The sequence below is a fragment of the Camellia sinensis genome, chromosome 9 (genome assembly GCF_055761805.1).
Source record: "Camellia sinensis isolate YWXY chromosome 9, ASM5576180v1, whole genome shotgun sequence".
In the NCBI taxonomy this organism is placed as follows: domain Eukaryota; kingdom Viridiplantae; phylum Streptophyta; class Magnoliopsida; order Ericales; family Theaceae; genus Camellia; species Camellia sinensis.
In genome coordinates, this window is record NC_138969.1 from 68,044,236 (window position 1) to 68,061,093 (window position 16,858).

Sequence of the window (16,858 nt, forward strand, 5' to 3'; positions counted from 1 at the left end):
TGCTATATGAAACATAGTGGACTAATTTAATTTTCTGAATAATATATATATATGTCCATTAACCTTCTATTTACATTGAATATATGAATGGAGTTAATTAACAATCTACGGTCAAAAACTACAAACAACTAGAGTTAGTGGTTACATATGTTACAAAAAGATTTGCCAAAATTAGAAAAGTTTGCTTGCAAACTCTTCCATGGCCTCCCCTTTCACTGAAGAAGAAGCTGCAAAATCCTTCAGCTCTGATAAGCTTCTACCCAACTGCAGAGCCACCTTCATTTCAAACAATTCCCCATTCTCTCTTCTCTCCACTTCTCTATCCTTCAAATTTGATTCAATGGACTCTTCCATGAGCTTAAAGAAACCAGCATTGCTTCTATACATCTCAAACACCATCCCAATTTGCCCACCATGCTCTAATGTGTTGACGATGCTCGACAAAGCACCGCCAACAACTCCAAGCACCACAGCCCATGATCCATGGCTAGGAGACCCCACAAATGCAGAACCAATAGCTGCAAGACCTGTTAGTAAAGGTCCTGAAATGGCCAAGATTTTGTTGAGTTTCAATGCCTTTTCACCCAACCTCAAGTAGTCTTCCTTGTCTTTCCTGTTCAAAACCCCAACTATCTCTCTCATTTCATCTTCCAACTTAGCATCCCAACCATTCTTATCATTTCTCTCTCCAAGTCCCTTCGCTTGTCTTCGTTGTTGTTGAGGCCACCACGTGGCAGGGTCCACTTTTTTGGGGAATTTGTCGAGCATCACGCCTAGTAAAGGAAGCGGGTAGGCCTTGTCAAGTGCCAAGACTTTCTTCATCGCATCCTTAACTTGTTTATTGGATGGATTTCCAATACATATTGTTGTGTGAATTTCTTCGCGAATTTGCTTAAATAACCTTGCAGCATTTCGTTGCTCTTCAGCGAGTTGCGATGGTTGAAGTTTATTCATGATCAACAACATCCCAGTAGCTGCCAAATAGAGCAAAGTGGAAGAGAGCTTTAGCGCCGCAAGAGGGCCAGTGCCACTTGCACTTGTAGTAGCTGCAATACCAGCCATTGTTGAAGCTGTGAGAGTGATTGCATTAATGGATGTTAACAGTAGGCTATTCCAGTTGCTTCTCTGCTCTCCAACATTCTTATGCATCTCCACTCTATCATCAACAGCCTCCATGATCGCGTACAGCTTCGCTATCGCCACGGGATCTGAAACCTTAGAATCATATTTGGGAGAAGTCTTGGGACTATTGCTAGGAGATTTGGGAAGTTTTTGAATATGAGTAGTGGTTGTGTTTGTGTAACCACTACTTGTCAATTTCAATTGCTCCACCAAATCTCTAGTTGTGAGGTTGGGAAGAGAGAAAGTATTATTCTGAATCTTCGGCATGTTGATAGTAGCTCTGACGATTTCTCTTCGGCAACGCGAGGATGAGGAAATTGATGATGAACTCATCGAACTTGAAGCTCGAAAAGTGGCCATGTTTAGTCTTTAGAAGATTGGATCTGTAGGCAAATCTATCAATTATTGAATGGTAAAAAGGAGTTGGGTCGGGAGTATGAATATCTCTTGTTGCTTATTTGGGTATTGATGAGTTTATACGATTTGAAAAGTGTAGAGAGTGAATTGAAATGGAGAAGCGTTACATGGTGTATATATAGAGGTTGGAGTTCAACACTATTTGAACGGGTACAAAGTTTAGACCATTTCCTAGTCTTTGGATTTTCTGAGCTTACCATTTGAGAAACCGTTTGTTTGACTTTTACCAAGACCAACCTTGAAATGGCCAAACAAACCAATAGGTGAGATCACCTTTGGCTTTTTCCAAACACAATTTAACATTAATGACAACGGGATCGTATTCAAAATTATCAACTTTAAGTAAATTTTTGGGTCACACCATTTTTCATAATTTTTTATTTATAAAAAAGTATAAAAAATTTAAAAAATAAAAAAATTAATTTTTTACTAATTTATCAAAACATAACTATATTTATCTAAACGTGACCACAAGACCATGCAAATTTTGTATTTTTGTACATTTTAGTTTTGTTATTTAAGATATAATATATAAGAGTTTTAAAGACTAAATTTTTTGTTCTCTAAAAATGAAAATTTTGTTGTAAAATACATTTATAGACAAATTTCTATCGTTGTGGAGATAGTTGCTAAAAGGTCGTCACAAAAAATTAAAAATAAGACTTTTAGTAACAAAATTTTGAAAATATCACTACTAAATAGACTTTTAGCGATAAAATAATTTGATATCTAAACGGTTGATTTTTTAAGACAAAAAATTTAGTGTCAAAAGGATAATAATTCATTATTAATGTCCAATTTTCGTTGCTAAAAATATAATGTTATCCCAGATAGGCAACCCAAGAGGGGGGTGAATTGGGTTATTAAAAATTTCACAATATTAACAATAACACAATATTCAGAATTTTAATAAATAAAAAAAAAACAGAATAATAATTATCAATATAAAAATAGAAGAGATAGGGAGAGAAAATCAAGCACTGCGATTTATAGTGGTTCGGCACGCCAGGCCTACGTCCACTCCCCAAGGAACCTCCTTGAGAATTTCTTTACTATCAATTGAATAAATACACCACCAAGCTTGTGGATTTGGCACAGGACTTACTCTTATCTATTGAGCCTCACTCAATAATAAATGTCTTACCCTTACAAAATTTCTCACAAAAATAAGGAACAAGAATAAGTGGTAATTGAACCCACTTTTACAATAATTCTCTCACAAAGAGTAGATATGAAAGTGTAAGAGCAAAAGCTAGACTTAGATCTGAAAGTGAAAGAGCAGAATACTCAGAATTTTGGAGCTCACAGAAATATTTTCTCTTCAAGTTCTTGATGATTTTCTCCACACACAATACTTCTATTTATACACAAAAATATACCCGTTGGACACTCCTTGCTGAAGTCATGGCTTACATAAGCACGCTCCTGACGTCATGACTTACATAAGCACGCTTCTGATGTCATAGCTTACATAAGCACACTCTTGATGTCATCGCTTACATAAGCACACTCCTTGATTTTGAATAGTCAGAAAAACGACGTCGTTTTGGAGGGCGACAGGGACGCGCCGCGGGAAATGGCGACGGAGGATCCGGATTCAAAAAATCTCGTAAAATCTGCGTGCTTGTCTGACTTAATGTGAGAGATTGTACAGAGGATGGCAAGATGTCCTTGTCATGGGGGTGTTATGGGTTTGATTTCCCACAAATAATTTTAGCCTGTATGTTTGGTTTAAGTTTTTTAAATTAAGTTTTTTGAAAATTAATTATTTAAATTTTTATGTTTTTTTTTTTAGTGAATATTTTTTAAATTTTAAATATTTTTTTATTTTTTTAGCTGTACTTTATTTAGATGTATTTAAAAAGTAAAAAATTATTGAAAAAATATTTTAAAAAATTAATAAATACATTAAAATACAAAAAAATATACTGAATTCTTGTATTTTTTTATAGTTTTGGTATTTAGTGAATTTTTAAAAGATTTTTTTTATAATTTTTTTACTTTTTAGGTATATTTATGTTAGGTGTGTCTAAAAAGAAAAAAAAAATTACTTAAAATATTAAAAAAATTCAGTAAAAACAAAAAAACATGAAAAATAAGAAAGTAAAATTTTATAAAAAGTGTTTTTTGAAAAGTGAAAACAAGCAAGGTGAATATTTCTCTTTCTAGCATTTATCAAATGAAAGAAAAAGAAAATGAAAAAGAAAATAAAATAACTTATACTTATTTATTTATTTATTTTGTTTTATAGAAAAATGCTCTTTTGTTTGATAATATGATTCAGTTCTTAAAATTGAAAGTATTAATTGATAAGCAATTAAACACATTTGATAATCATAATTGATATCACTTAAAAATTTAAATGCCTCATAAAAAATAGGTTAAATTTTAAGAAAATTTTATGTCATACCAAACTTACTTAATTTTGATGAATTTATAAAACACTATTGTAAACTCACTGCCACTATCACCACCACCACTACCACCACCACCATCACTACTATTATCATTACTGAAACCATCACTACCACTGTCGTCACCGCCACCCCCGTTATCGCTACCACTATTACCACCGCTACCACCATCTTGCCGCAGCCACCACCACTAGGGGTGTAAATTCGGCAATGATTGGGAAAAAATTGGGGTAGTGATGGATGGCAATAAGAATGAGAGATGGTTGTTAATCGTGACAAAGAAAAAAAAATTGTCTGTATTTTTCCTTCTTCATTAGTTATAACTAATATATACAAAGGACTTGTTACTGTTTTAAAAATTCAGGATTATGTATAGAACTTTTTGTATTTTGGTTAAGTTTGGTGACAAAATGAGGGGAAAAAAATACTCCCTACCCGATTTTGTTTGTCTATTATTTCATTTTTGAATGTTTCAAAATATATGTCCAATTTAAAAAGTCAAAACTTTAAATTTGAAATTTTTCAAAATTGTCCCCAATAAGTAATTATAAATATATTTTAAAATGAGAGTAGAAGAGATGTCATGTTGATGTCAGAGGTATCTCTCTAAAATCTTCCTCTCTCTCCCTCACTAAAAACATCCATCACGGGCCTCACTGTTGGCCAGCCGGCCATCGCCTTTGGCCACGGCGGTCAACTGGCCTCACCTCTTTTGTGCGTGATTGTCGTTTTTCTTCTAATAAATTTGAATCCCCATAGTTTTTCCTAATATTTTTCAATTCTCTGGGGTGTTTAAGGGGTGGGGTTCAGCTTTGGGTGGGGGGTATATTTTGTTTAGGAACTTCATTCGTAATTCGAGCACTCCTTTGTGAGTGGGAATTTGAGGGGTGAATTCTATTCAAATCTACAAAGGTCAGCGTTTTGTTCGGCTAAGAAGAGGTTGTTTTGCTCAAGTAGTTTGATGTAGCTCTGGTGTTCAGCTAGTTCACTCTAGAGGAAGTTGTTGTTCATGGCGGTGTCTGGCGATTGTATTCTAGAGTGAGTTTTGTTGTTCAAGTATCTACAAAGAAGTTGTTTCAGCCATGGATTTGTCTTTGGCCATGAGAGGTGTTGGTGTTGGTGGTTCTTAGAAGCTTCGCCTCTATGGGAGGTGGTATGGAGGAGGTATTTTTGAATTTGCAGTGTTTGTTTGATTTGCCATGGAAGTGGGTGTGAGTGTTCAGCCAAAGGTGTTTCGCCGTGGGTGTCTTGGTATTAGAAGGAAGCTTTGGCCATGAAATGGGTGAGTTTGGCAGAGTCCGGCAGAAGTGACAAGCGTAGGTGAAGTACGGTGGAAGTGTCAGGTGTCGTTGAAGTTCGGTGGAGGGAACAAGTGTGGGAGACACTGAGTTGTGCTTTAGGAGTATGTGACTATACCTTGGGAGTGGAGAAGTCTAATTTTGGGTGATTCATTCTAGTGTGTGGTTTGACGTTGGGGTTTCATGCTTTTTGTTTTTATATTTTTATAGTTAAGTCCCTCTTAACTATTAAATTTTTGTTTGGTCTTGTTTTGGATTTCTTTAGGTTAAAAAAAATTAAAAAAATAAAAAAATAAAATCGTGAGACTGAGGGGTTGGTTGTATGAATGCGAGTAGCAGTAATAGTAGTGGGAGTATCCTGTACTGTTCAAATCTCTTTCGATGCATTGCATCTTCCTGTACCTTTAATTTCATAATTTTAATAAAATTTTCACTTTGCTAAGAAAAAGAAAAAAAAAATTGAGAATAGAAGAATTAAATTCAAGTGTAATGCTTATATCTCACTTTAGAAAGTTAAAAGTCTCATAAAGGACTATCAAAATGAGACACTTTATATTTTCTTTCCCTTTTCCTTATTCTCTTCCTTTCTAAACCAAGGTGAAATGTGTTTCCATAAAATATTTCGATAATCTATAATACTCCTCTAAGTAATAAATGAAGGTCAATAATATCTTCTCATCTAATCATTAATATAAAATAAGAAGAAAAAAAATGATATATAGCCAATCATTTCTATTTTTTGAACTTCTTGTGCTAATAGACTAAGCCAGCACACTGCTCTGCGCGTTGACAAATGCTATATGAAACATAACAAAAATGATTGGGAACTCTAAAAGAAGAATTCTAAGGAGCTTAATTGTGATGGGTCCAACTGTAATGTGATATTTTGTGTTAACTTTTTATTTTTTATTTTTTACGTTGCCACATAAATAGAGCTCTCTTTCGAGCTCTATTATTAGGGAATGTTTGATTGATAAGATTAGAGTATGGGATTGAGATTATTAATCCGTGGGCCCAATCATTCTGTATTTGTTTTAAAGTTTTGTCACAGAATTATTAATCTAACAAATTTGTAAGATTATTAATAATGGGATAGGGGTGAGATTCTATATCCTGAGCTGGAAATAAAATAAAAAGACTCTTTTACCCTTAACTAAAAATTAAAACACTTATTATTTTTATATAATTTTATATTTTAGAAGGCTAAAAATAATTTTTAAAAATTTAAAAATATTTTTTAATATTTATTTTATCAAATTAGTTTATATTTTTTAAAGAAAAATTTTTATAAAAAAAACCAAAATGGCATTATATTTTGTATTTTTATCTTGCTTTTATTTATTTATTTACAATTTTTTTCAAAACAACGTTTATGAAGAAATTTTGATAAAGTAAAGATTGTGAAGAAATATTAATGGAGGATAAGATTAGAAAAGAAGATAAATATAGTTGTAATTCTACATTTACATGTTTTCTTATCCAATGCAAATCAAACAATGAGTAAGGGATAGTTTATCCTGCTAATCTAATTGGATAGTGAATATCACACTAATTTGATGGGAATATTAATGCTTTCACTATTAATCTTGCGAATCAAATATGGCCTTAGAGCTCTATATCATCACTCGAAACATAATGGAGTAATCTAATTTTCGGATGTGTAAGAGGAGCTAATTTGAGCCCATTAAATTAATTAGGCCCAATAGTCCAAGATTGGTGGGCCTGAATTTATCACCATCAAACGGGCTGAATCGCTCTAAGCCTCGATGGGGTTTGGATCCACGAACTTAGAGACTTAGAGACTTACTCGAGCCCGGACTCGAAAGGATATTGAATAAGCCTAGAGATCCGAGGCACTCGGACTCGAAAGGGTTCGGATCCACGAACCTAGAGATCCAAAGCACTTGGCTTCGAACGAATTCAGACGCAATCTAGAAGTCGCTTCGTTAATGAGTCCCAGAACACTTGCGGGCTCGGAGCTTTCCGGGATCTGCGGACCAGAACCATGGGCGTAATGGAGTCCGAACAAAGGACTCGATCCCGAGGACGGTGAGTGGAGATAAATTCACTCTTCGGTTAAACTAGCCTATACCCGGGTCAAGGTGGCACGATCTAAGGGGTCCCTGAGACTCGGCAATATTTGCGGCAAGGCGTTCTCTTGAACTACCCCCGACCCTTATGCGGCAGGACGTCCTATGGGACTACCCTTGACCCTTTGGGATGATTGGGGATCATTGGTTAGGTGTGGCTAAGAAGAAGGGTTCGCCGAGAGGTTGATCTCCTCTTCGAGATTTTTCCTCATCCTCAGAGAGGTCACCTCCTCAGACAAGGTGATTAGAGAGAATATTTCCCATATGCCTTGCATATGGGCTCCATCCCACATCCTGAGGTGCCTATAAATAGCACACACCCATATCTTTACAAGGGATGGATTTTGGAGATTTTTTTTAACTCTTGGGAAAGAACTAATTTCTCTTCTCCATTATCAACCTTGAGAGTGAAAGTGGGAGATCCATGGGAGAGTCTTGCCATTATTCTCTCTCTAGTCATTTTGCCTTCTTCTTCACCCAATCTCTTATCTCCATCATCTCCTTTACTCTTGTGTTCTTGAGTTGAGACTATTGAAGAATCAAAGCCTCTCATCATCTTCTAGAGAATTCGAAGTTGTTCTTCAAGGATCTTCGAAGATCTTCGAATTTTCCAACGACGTTCTTGAACCCTCTCATATATATACATATATATGTGTGTGTGTGTGTGTGTGTGTGTTCATTAACCTTCTATTTACATTGAATAAATGAACGGAATTAATTAGCAATCTATGGACAAAAACTACAAGCAACTAGAGTTAGTGGTTACGTATGTTACAAGAAGATTTGCCAAAATTAGAAAAGTTTGCTTGCAAACTCTTCCATGGCCTCCCCTTTCACTGAAGAAGAAGCTGCAAGATCCTTCAGCTCTGATAAGCTTCTACCCAGCTGCAAAGCCACCTTCATTTCAAACAATTTGATGGGATTATTTCCCTTTTCCTTTTCCTCTTCCTTTCTAAACCAAGATGAAATGTATTTCCATAAAATATTTCGGTAATATATAATACCCGTCTAAGTAAATAATGAAGGTCAATAATATCTTCTCATCTAATCATTAATACAAAATAAGAAAAAAATGGTTGTGTTTGGTGCAGCACTCTAATCATAATTCTATCCCTTTTCTTGAAGCCTCTGTTTGGATGGAGTGTTCAAAAATTAATTCCACCGCACGTTTCAAAATACATTTCTCTTTCACGTTTGGCAAATTTCCTTCCAAGGAAAGCTCTCACCTTTTCGTACATACCCTCTCTTTTGTACATGTTTGGTAAAGCAGAAACTTCAAATTTTTGGTCAACCTAGTTGTCCGCCCGGACATCCTCTCGGATGTTCGGCTAGTTGACCGGAATAGTAACTTTTTTTTTTTGCCACTGTCAATCGCCACCTGTTATTTAGGAAAAAAATTATATTTGCTTTTGATATTTTTTAAATATAGATATTATTTTCTTAGACCAAAATGACAAATTATTTTTTTTAATTGAATTTTAAAAAGAGTTTGGTTATGAGTTGTGAATAAAATTTTCAATAGAGTTTTGAGTTATGTGTTTGGTTATAAGATATAAGTTTTTCAATTAAGTATTGAAAACTCTTTTCAAAACTCATAACCAAATAAATTTTCTCTTTTCATATGTCACATCAAAAATTCAAAACTCTTCTTAGAACTCATAACCAAACAAATTTTCTCTATTCAAATCATAATTTCAAAACTCACAAATTCAAAATATAACTCTATTATCAAATTATAATTCTAAAACTTTACCAAACACTACCAAAAATTATATATAGCCAGTCATTTCTGCTTTTCTACATGTTGTTCTAATAGACTCAATCAACACATGGCAAATGCTATATGAAACATAGTGGACTAATTTAATTTTCTGAATAATATATATATGTCCATTAACCTTCTATTTACATTGAATATATGAATGGAGTTAATTAACAATCTACGGTCAAAAACTACAAACAACTAGAGTTAGTGGTTACATATGTTACAAAAAGATTTGCCAAAATTAGAAAAGTTTGCTTGCAAACTCTTCCATGGCCTCCCCTTTCACTGAAGAAGAAGCTGCAAAATCCTTCAGCTCTGATAAGCTTCTACCCAACTGCAGAGCCACCTTCATTTCAAACAATTCCCCATTCTCTCTTCTCTCCACTTCTCTATCCTTCAAATTTGATTCAATGGACTCTTCCATGAGCTTAAAGAAACCAGCATTGCTTCTATACATCTCAAACACCATCCCAATTTGCCCACCATGCTCTAATGTGTTGACGATGCTCGACAAAGCACCGCCAACAACTCCAAGCACCACAGCCCATGATCCATGGCTAGGAGACCCCACAAATGCAGAACCAATAGCTGCAAGACCTGTTAGTAAAGGTCCTGAAATGGCCAAGATTTTGTTGAGTTTCAATGCCTTTTCACCCAACCTCAAGTAGTCTTCCTTGTCTTTCCTGTTCAAAACCCCAACTATCTCTCTCATTTCATCTTCCAACTTAGCATCCCAACCATTCTTATCATTTCTCTCTCCAAGTCCCTTCGCTTGTCTTCGTTGTTGTTGAGGCCACCACGTGGCAGGGTCCACTTTTTTGGGGAATTTGTCGAGCATCACGCCTAGTAAAGGAAGCGGGTAGGCCTTGTCAAGTGCCAAGACTTTCTTCATCGCATCCTTAACTTGTTTATTGGATGGATTTCCAATACATATTGTTGTGTGAATTTCTTCGCGAATTTGCTTAAATAACCTTGCAGCATTTCGTTGCTCTTCAGCGAGTTGCGATGGTTGAAGTTTATTCATGATCAACAACATCCCAGTAGCTGCCAAATAGAGCAAAGTGGAAGAGAGCTTTAGCGCCGCAAGAGGGCCAGTGCCACTTGCACTTGTAGTAGCTGCAATACCAGCCATTGTTGAAGCTGTGAGAGTGATTGCATTAATGGATGTTAACAGTAGGATATTCCAGTTGCTTCTCTGCTCTCCAACATTCTTATGCATCTCCACTCTATCATCAACAGCCTCCATGATCGCGTACAGCTTCGCTATCGCCACGGGATCTGAAACCTTAGAATCATATTTGGGAGAAGTCTTGGGACTATTGCTAGGAGATTTGGGAAGTTTTTGAATATGAGTAGTGGTTGTGTTTGTGTAACCACTACTTGTCAATTTCAATTGCTCCACCAAATCTCTAGTTGTGAGGTTGGGAAGAGAGAAAGTATTATTCTGAATCTTCGGCATGTTGATAGTAGCTCTGACGATTTCTCTTCGGCAACGCGAGGATGAGGAAATTGATGATGAACTCATCGAACTTGAAGCTCGAAAAGTGGCCATGTTTAGTCTTTAGAAGATTGGATCTGTAGGCAAATCTATCAACTATTGAATGGTAAAAAGGAGTTGGGTCGGGAGTATGAATATCTCTTGTTGCTTATTTGGGTATTGATGAGTTTATACGATTTGAAAAGTGTAGAGAGTGAATTGAAATGGAGAAGCGTTACATGGTGTATATATAGAGGTTGGAGTTCAACACTATTTGAACGGGTACAAAGTTTAGACCATTTCCTAGTCTTTGGATTTTCTGAGCTTACCATTTGAGAAACCGTTTGTTTGACTTTTACCAAGACCAACCTTGAAATGGCCAAACAAACCAATAGGTGAGATCCCCTTTGGCTTTTTCCAAACACAATTTAGCATTAATTTTTTTTTTTTTGATCGGCAAATAAATCTTTATTGATGACGCATACAAAGTATGATTGGATACATCAATAAAGAGGAGCTTAGAGCTAACACGAAGCTCTAAGCGCCAGTTGGTGAGGAACCAACAAAAGAAAAACAAAAGGTGCTACTTCAAAGACAAAAAATGCTGCCACCAAAAGCCAGGTAGGATCCTAATAGGCTTTCAACCCATTACCAATCAAACCATGTGCATGCAACCCATTGACCCTACCATATTGACATTCGACCCAATGAAACACCCAGTAGCAGACTCCAATCAGCTAAGCATAACAGAAGCAGTCCAGCAAAGAAGCAACCCAGTAGCAGACTCCAACTTCAGACTACTGAGACCCACAATCTGCAGAAGCAGTCCAGTAGCAACCCAGTAGCAGTCCAGCAATGAGCTACCTGTTGAAATACAAGCATACCAGAACTACACTGCAGCCCACAAACCAGCAACCACAGAACAGATCACAGAACCAGCAAACACAGAACCTGCAAACCTGCGAACCACACTCAGACTTTGATGCTGTCAAGATTAAACATTATGTCCTCGACAGAGTACTGCAAACCTCCACAGCTATGCTTGCACCATAAAGCTATCCTCACTTTCACCAACTCAGCCAAATCAAAACCTTCAACACTCTTTTGGTGAAAAAGACAATCGTTCCTAGCTTTCCAGATTGACCACACAACTGCTACGGGGACAACTTTCCACAATGGTTGGATCTCCTTCTTGAATTTATATCCAGCCCACCAATGCAGCAAACCCTCTACCGAACCTGGAACCACCCAGACCAGATTCCACCATTTAACCATGTCTGACCATAATTTCCAAACCACAGGACACGACAGCAACAGATGATTCAAAGACTCCTCCTCTGTTTTACACAGCAGGCACACTGTGTTTGCTTCAGGATTCAACACACCGATCCTTTTCAAAAGCACAGTAGTTTTAAGTCTTTCTTTCCAAGCTAACCAGCTGCAGAATTTTACCTTAGGTGGAGCAGAGTTCTTCCACAACATATCGGTGACACTTACGACTGGACCTTTTGACAGCATCCACCTCTTCCAAGACACACCTACTGAGTAAGATCCTGAAGGATTTGCCATCCATAAACAAGAATCCTCTGCTTGGTCAGTGAGAACAAGTGTGCCCCTTAGAACCCCTTGCAACCGAGCGACCTCCTCCTCCTCCCAAGCAAACAGAGATCTACTAAACAGAAATTTCCACTCAAGTGCCGACCCTCTATTATGATACATCTGCGAAAGTGAACAACCCTTTTCCACTGACAGCCTATATAGTCTGGGAAATTCCTCCTTGAGGCATAGATTAGTTAACCACTTATCCTCCCAAAAAAGAAGTCTTTGCCCATTTCCTACAAGAATTTTGAAATTAGATAGATAGTGCTCCATCAGTTCAGGACTAGATGCCCCAAGATGAACAACATCAGACCAGATTCTTGACACTGAACAAGACTCTGGAATGGAAGGTACCCAGCCACCAGCACCCAATCCGTATTTGCACCTCACTACTTGTTTCCAAATAGCTTTGTCCTCCACACCAAACCTCCACCACCATTTTAACAGGAGGCAGTCATTGACTTCTCTTAGATTTCTAAGCCCCAGACCCCCTTGTGACTTATCCACTGTTAAATCCGCCCATTTCACCAAGTGGACTTTCCTCTTAAATTCTGCTTTGCCCCATAAGAATGCTGCCTGAATCTTCTCAATCTGTTTAGCTACTCCCACAGGGATTTTGAAAATTGATAGAAAATAAATGGGCATACAAGAGAGGACTGACCTAATCAAAGTTAAACGACCAGCGTAAGACAGAACTTTCCTCTTCCAATTAGCTAGCTTCTTTTTCACCTTCTCTATCACAGGTTGCCATGTACTTTTTCTACTGGGGTTGGCTCCTAAAGGTAGACCCAAATAACTAAAAGGGAGCTTTTGACTACGGCAATTGAAGATGGATGTAAACTGGTTTATCTCACCTTCAGGTAGACCCACGCCACACAACAAGCTTTTGTGGAAATTAATCTTTAAGCCGGAAAGCACCTCAAAGCAGCGCAAAATTCTCTTAATGTGCACCAATTCACCTCTGGCCGCCTCACAGAATATTATTGTATCATCCGCAAATTGCAGATGAGAAAATTTCACCTCAGAAGGCCCCACAGAAGCTCCTTTAACCAACCCCAACTCCTTTGCTCTTTCAATCAAAATGTTCAAACCTTCAGCTACTATGTTAAACAAAAGAGGGGATAGTGGATCTCCCTGCCGGAGCCCTCTCTGAGGAGCAAATTCTGTTGTTGGAGATCCATTAACTAGGACGGATACTCTAGATGATGAGAGGCATGATTTGATCCAGCCCAACCATTTCTCCCCAAAGCCGAAATTCCTCATCATAGATAGCAGAAACTCCCAATTAACAGAATCATATGCCTTTTCGAAATCTAGCTTTAGAATGATGCCTCTCATTTTTACAGCTTTCCACCAATGTACTACTTCGTTCGCGATCAGAACACCATCAAGAATAGATCTGCCACCCAAAAAAGCTGTTTGAACTTCACTAATAATTCCTGGCAACACTCTTTTCAACCTTTTTGATAGCACTTTTGCAAGGATTTTGTAAACTGAGTTAACGAGACTAATGGGCCTGAAATCACTTAACTCACAGGGATCCGCCCGTTTGGGAATGAGGGTGATAAAGGAGCTATTAAGACCTGAGACAATCTTCCCATTAGAGTGAAACTCGTCCATAAATTGAAGAACTTCACCCTTCATTATGTTCCAGCATTTCTGGAAACAGGTCAAACTAAAACCATCCGGGCCCGGGGCCTTATTACCATCACAATCTTTAACTGCAGCCCAAATTTCCTGTTCCGAAAAACCTGCTTCTAAAAATTCTACCTGCCCAGCAGAAGAGATAGATGCAAAAGGGCCAAGAAGCTTAGGCCTAGAACTCCACGACTCAGAGAATAATTTCAAAAAATGTCTATGAACAGCTAGCCTCATTGGGTTAGGTTCCACCACTCTAACCCCATCAACCACAACTGAATCAAGAAGGTTTCTTCTTTGCCTTGAGCTAGCCATCAAGTGGAAAAACCTAGTATTCTTGTCCCCACACTTAGCCCACAGCATTCTAGATTTTTGATGCCACAAACTCTCCTTCCTTCTATGCAAATTCCAAACTAGCCCCCTGACTACTCTCCTTGAATTTGCTTCTGTTTCTGACAATGCTCTTTCTTCAGCCACCAAATCCAAAGCGTGTAGATCCTCTTCCGCTTTCTTAAGATCTGTTTCCACATGGCCAAACACCTCAACATTCCATCTTCTAAGACTGGCTTTGAGAGAGGCAAGCTTCCTCAACAATCTAAACCCCGCCCAGCCCTGATGTACTTGAGCCTCCCAAGAGCTCTTCACTGCTGATATGAAGTCAGGATGGAGTAGCCAAGCATTAATAAATTTGAAAGGTTTTGGGCCCCAATTCCTTTCATCCTCCTTTATCATGACTGGACAGTGGTCAGAAACCGTTCTTGGCAGTCCCCACTGCTTGAAGGAAAACTGCTCAAGCCATCTACCCTCCAAGAGGAACCTATCTATCCGACTCCATCTTTCCCCGTCAAGAGCATTACACCACGTGAATCTTCTACCCTTCATGGGCAAGTCAACAAGGTTCAACTGATCAATCAACTCATTAAAATCATTCATTCCTCTTTCCCTTCTGGAGCATCCCTTCCTTTCGCTGAGGAATCTAATCTCATTAAAATCCCCACCCAAACACCAGGGAGTCGGGTAGGAGATTTTCAGACTCTTTAGAGATTCCCACAATTGACTTCTTTTACCCACATCATTGGGAGCATAGATATTCACCACCGTGCATTCAAAGGACTGACCACAAATACCTGATAAAATGATGAAATTTCTGGAGCCACAACAATCAACAACCTTGAATCTGTCAGGGTGCCAGATGCATAGTAACCCTCCGGCCCTACCATCGGCATCTGCTTCCATATACTCCATTTTATCGAAAGGCCAAACAGACTTGATGAATTTTTCCTCCATTTTACTTCTCTTGGTTTCTTGAAATAATACCACATCCACCCCTCTTTCTTTTAAAATGTTTCTAACTTTACTCCTTTTCTCTGGCCTACATAGACCACGCACATTCCATGACAGTATCTTCATAAGACAGACTTCAGAGCACCTATACTCCTACGCTGGGTGTTCAGACCTCATCTGCCCGAGCCCCTTCTGAAATCCTCTCCAAATCTCGAGTTTCCAACTGAACAATCTGTTTTGCCACGATATCCTCCTTACCACCGAAATCAATGCCTAACGTCTTCCCAAGTTGTATTGTTGCTTCGGCCTCCTTCATCAGATAGCCCTTCTTCCTGCCTGATTCATGTAAAGCCGAGTGAGAGCTGGAATTTGCAGCAGCTGTAGCTCTGAAAATGGCCCCCCTGCTAAAGCTTTGAGGTAGAATTCTGCCCTGCTGGATAGCCGAAACACCCTTTTTGGCTGTACTACTCTTCCTTACTGCAACTTTTCCTTTGCAGATAGAAGCAAATTCCCCCCTAGCCTGATCTGCCCTGCCCTCACCCTTCTGCTTGCAAACTTGGGCTCTCTCGGCGAGGAGCTGTGAGCTTGCCACACAGTCGCTCAAATTAGATATAGAAAGCCCAACTGGCCTAGCAAGGCCAGCTTCGACATGGGCTCTGGGAATCACTACTTCCAAATTAAAATTGGGCCTTATAATTTCAGGCCCACTAATGCTCATCAAAAACCCATCCGTGTGATTGCTTCCGACTAGAAATTGATGCTGCCCTATCACCTCTTTTGAAACTTCGCCTACACACTTCAGAGCATCATCATGACTTCCGTCCCCTTTTTTTGAATTTTCCATGCCAGCTCCTGACACCCCTATCCTGGGTCGAAACACCCTCCTATCCCTTTCTTCCATACAATGCGCAGTCCCCTCAACTGTGTCATGCACTATACTTACCACCTCATCAGGAGCTGCCTCATCAGACCTACTACCACCTACCATGCCTACCTCCACCCTATCCTCTTTATCACCGGAATTCATGGCACTCTGACTGCCGGAACTGGAAGGTAAACCCCCAGGAGGCTGATACCTGCATTCCCCCGATCTTGGACTATCCGGAAAAAATGACTCTTCAGTCACTCTTACTGGGTGTTGCTGCCCGTTGCAATTTAGCATGATCACTTGATTAATGAACTCACACCTACGAGTTATGATCCTCACTTTGCCGCTCGCTAATGACTCCAGAGAACTCGTGGCTTCATCCAGTTGAACGACTTCTCCCCAGATGTTACCCACCGCCTTGAAGGTGCCAATATTCCAGAGATTCAGAGGAATGCCTTGACAAACCAGCCAAACACACCTTTCTTGTTGAAAGGTTTTACCCTTCTCCCATTCGTCCATAGAGTCACACCACTCATATATCCACTCCTCTAATCTACCCTTCCAATCCTTCATATGTGCCACTGACTTGAAAGATAAAAGAGCTAAACGACCACCAACATCCTTTATACAAACCTCCTTCAGGCCTCTTGTGCTACATTCTTCTTTGAAAGCCTTAAAGGAGAAAAAGGATTTGAGCGTAATAACTAAACTTTCATAAAGCCATCCATTTCCAACTTCCTGTACATCTATGGTTATCACAGTATTCTCCTTACGTGTACCTTGTACTACCTCAGCGTAAGATCTTTGACCATTGGACCCTGTTGTTGCTTTACCGTGCGTCCAAAGCTCCGCCTGTACGCTCTTCCCTTTTCTAACCTCTGCCTTC

At 38.6% G+C, this 16,858-nt stretch overlaps 2 pseudogenes across 2 annotated transcripts; both read right to left on the bottom strand.

The window, feature by feature from the left end:
* On the bottom strand, nucleotides 1-1,593 carry LOC145799112 (putative F-box protein At4g22030 pseudogene; annotated as a pseudogene). Its single transcript, XR_014341127.1, has one exon. The product of XR_014341127.1 is annotated as a putative F-box protein At4g22030 pseudogene (transcript).
* Nucleotides 1,594-9,208: 7,615 nt separating this feature from the next.
* Nucleotides 9,209-10,798, bottom strand: LOC114318572 (putative F-box protein At4g22030 pseudogene; annotated as a pseudogene). Its single transcript, XR_014341128.1, has one exon. The product of XR_014341128.1 is annotated as a putative F-box protein At4g22030 pseudogene (transcript).
* Between the last annotated feature and the right edge of the window lie 6,060 nt (nucleotides 10,799-16,858).